Source organism: Nanorana parkeri, unplaced genomic scaffold (genome assembly GCF_000935625.1).
Source record: "Nanorana parkeri isolate BGI_ZX_2015 unplaced genomic scaffold, ASM93562v1 scaffold677, whole genome shotgun sequence".
Lineage (NCBI taxonomy): Eukaryota > Metazoa > Chordata > Amphibia > Anura > Dicroglossidae > Nanorana > Nanorana parkeri.
In genome coordinates this window covers 827628-831293 of record NW_017306945.1, presented here as the reverse complement: position 1 = coordinate 831293, position 3666 = coordinate 827628, and the positions used below count along the sequence as shown (strand labels likewise).

The following is a 3666-nucleotide window of genomic DNA, read 5'->3' as shown; positions in this document are numbered from 1 at the left end:
TCTTGTAATTTACAGATGACAGTTAAAACAGATAAATGAAAAAGACACTGGGGGGGAATTTATTAAAACTGGAGCAAACAGAATCTGGAGCAGTTGCCCATGGCAAATAATCAGCTTCTCTCTTCAGTTTGTTCAGGCAAGGTTTGAAAATGAGAGAGATGCTGATTGCTTGCAGTGCAAATTTGCTTCAGATTTTATCTGCTCCAGATTTGGTAGATCCCCCTCACTGTGCAGGGTCACTGAAGATGTGCGGGGTCATGGCGAATGTGCGGGGTCACTGAGAAAGTGCGGGGTCACCGGAGAAGCGCGGTGTCTCTGGGGATGCGCGGTGCCACCGGGATGCGCTGTGTCACAGAGGATGCGCTGTGTTACCGAAGATGTGTTGGGTCATCGGGGATGTGCACGGAGTGTCACCAGGGCTATGCGCGGTGTATCAGTATATCCCTAATTGAAGATTTTTGTCTGGGGCACTGATGCGGATTGTAGTTTCTATCTTATATTTGGATCGCTTTTGTTTATGTAATATTCACCTGTTTTTGTGGCACATTTGATTGTGTGTAATAAGTACTCTGTGGATTACTTGGAATGAATTAGTTGAACATGGGGGGGGGGATTGTATATCAGTCATGCAGGCATTTTCATGCAGCGGCTGTCACCGGATCATTAGCTTGAATGGGTGACAACTGCCACTTGTAAACACCAGATTAGGAAAACAAGTTCCTGATGCACGAATCCTTAATCTCACCAAGTGTGAACAGGCCCTTATTGTGTCTATATTAGTGTTTGTAATTCTGGTTGTGGGTTTTTTTGCATGTGTGTGTGTGTGTGTGTGTGTGTGTGTGTGTGTGTGTGTGTGTGTGTGTGTGTGTGTGAAGTATGAAATTTGACAAGCGGCCCCCACGGGGGAAAAAAAATTGTCCAGTGAATTGAGTTTGAGACCCCTGCTCTAGGGTTTACAGAGAATGACATTACAAACAAAAACCATGCTGCAAGTAGCAGTTCTGTGGAGAAAAACATAATAGAAAGAGTTAAAGAAGAATTGCCAGACTATTCAAGCTGCCAGGAAAAAATTATGTTACATTAAACATAAACGCACCAGAACTGTGTGACTGAACCCCAGAAATGCCATGTCTGGCCTGATATTTCTTCTGCAACTTGCAGATGATAGGGTCAGACTTTAGTGTACACAGCATTAATTCATCCTGGTTTGTGTTAGCAGTTCAGGCAGATGAAGTGGAATATTTTTATGTTTCTTGACTCTTTCTTCCAATTATTCATCATCTGAATGCCATACCATACCGAAGCATTGTTTCTGAACATTTGCACTCCTATTTGGGCTCTACAATGTTTACCACTGAGTGTATAGAATACTAATACAAAGCTGTTAAATCATATTACACAAAGCTAGAACACAAATGCAGCACCACACTGCAATATACCATAAAAGGAAAAAAAAAGTTTTAAAATCACAGTAAATAAAAACACATGACATAAGAAGATGCAAACTAAACTGTGCTTACAAATACAAGACTCTTAAAATATATATTGCAAAACATACCTTACGAAGAGTAGCTGTAAGATTAGCTATAACAAAATATCTGGTCCGGCACATAACATTTATGTTGTAATCTTGTAAATGTAATGTTGCAAAATGTATGTTGCTTAATGGGGAATGCAAGTCAAAGCCGAAACTATCAATAAAGGTGCCCATACACCTTACGACCATCGCAAGACTTTTGTCTTGCGATGGTCGTAAACTTATTAAAAGCTCGTACAAACTGCCCATCTTGGACAGGCAGCTCGTACTTGCGATTATCGAAAGAGCGCCCCACTTAGGGGCGGGCTTCCGATGACCGCAGTGAGGGGCGGGCTTCCGATCACTGCAAATGGGCAGTGTGCGCGGCGGTTGTCGAACAAGCAGGCCACTAACCCGCTGAGAATCGTACGATTCTCGGCGGGTTTTCAAGCCTGCTTGTTCAACGCAAGACGTGCGACCGTACAGTAGAAACGGTCGCACGCCTTCCATACATTGTAAGATTATCGTGGGATTTCCCGCGATTCTCGTACGAGAATCGTACCGTGTATGGGCACCTTTAGTGTTCTGGTTGCACTCACGATGATTTGTTTCAAATCTAACCACTGCAAACCCATATACTGAACTTTAAAGCCCCAGCATGTCCACTTGCCAGGTGCTATACCAATTACCATCAATTAATAAGCCTGGTCTTATTTTCCACAGTACAAAATTGCTAGTGTTTTTAAGAAAATACATAGTGCTGGAGGAGCTACATTGTTATGCATGCAGGCCTTTGGTGATAATGCGGACTAAAATATTTATGTATAATAGCTAATCTGCCAAAGAGTGCATTCCCATAACAAAATAAAGAAATAGGTTGTTTTAGTAATAAAGTGACATTAAACTCAGGAGTTAAAACTTAGAAATACATTCTAATACCCTAACTATTAACAAAAATGCATCTTATTTGTGTATCATTCTCCATGTTTGCTCCCGTGACAGACTATCATTTCAATACAAATTAGTAAACTAAACTTGAGGCTGAAGTACATCAAGGGAGCAAGCTTGGAGCAGTGGCTACTTTGCAACACACGCAGGGCCCATAGTGAACAAAAGTAGCCGCCCTCCAGGAGGAAGGACAGCGTTCCCACCAATTCGGAGATGATTTGAAGATCTACAGCCGGGTGATACACAAGTAAACTTTATTTTTATAACACTGCATTTGTGTATTTTATTTTAAATTAAGGATGGTATTTGTTTAATTTTTTCTAACTGATTAATCAAAAAAATATTCAGACAACTAAATTATTATGAAACTAATCATTAGTTGTAGCCCTACTAAAATGTAAAGAAAAACATGTGGCCCATCTATACCAGACCATTATCCAAGCTACAGTATTTCAAGATTTTGTACATAAAGGTGTAATTAAATATAAAAATATCCATCACAGTCCTGTCAGGAAAAACACCTTTCAAAAATGATGTTTGAGAAGAATTGCCAGACTTGTTTAACTCAGTATGTGTTCGCTCACCTCCCGATCTACTGAGCCGACATGTGACAGTCTCATTGTCACAGGTCGGCTAGAACTGTGAGGTGAGTGAAAAACACTCACCTCATAGTTCTCCTTTAAATAACTACTTTTCAAAACAATGGTGGCAGAAGAGCATCCTTATAACCTTGAAGTGGGTGGGCTAAAGCAGCAGGCAAGTGCACGGGGTTCAACTACTGTCAGCTGAGAACCGGAAATAAAGATACAGTCAGCATAACATTAAGATAATTGGACTAACAAAGACTTAAAGTGCTTTTCCACCTTTGTAAGTGATTAGCATTTACTGTGGTAATGAAGAGGTGCAGTGATGATGTATACATGTGGACATTTTCATGACTCACATTGCAGGCCTTCTTTTTTTTTAATTAAGTTTTTTATTAGGCCTGAATCCTAGAAATTCAAAATGTTCACCACATGAAACTCAGTCTGAGACCACGGTCGGATCGGATATAAAGCAGACTGTACACATCTGCCCCCGTCCCTGTGTTTCTTTGTAACACAATCACTAGACACCAGCTCTGCCTTTGCACACAATACATTGTCTGAGGGGGTTGAGGCCACTACAAATACTAATGAATAGGGGGGGGGGGGGGGGGGGGG

General features: G+C 41.1%; 1 protein-coding gene across 1 annotated transcript in view; it reads right to left on the bottom strand.

Moving 5' to 3' along the window:
* The window catches only part of GALM (galactose mutarotase), a 36659-nt gene that overhangs the window by 20035 nt on the left and 12958 nt on the right, over positions 1-3666 (bottom strand). The gene's annotated exons all lie outside the window — the stretch shown is intronic.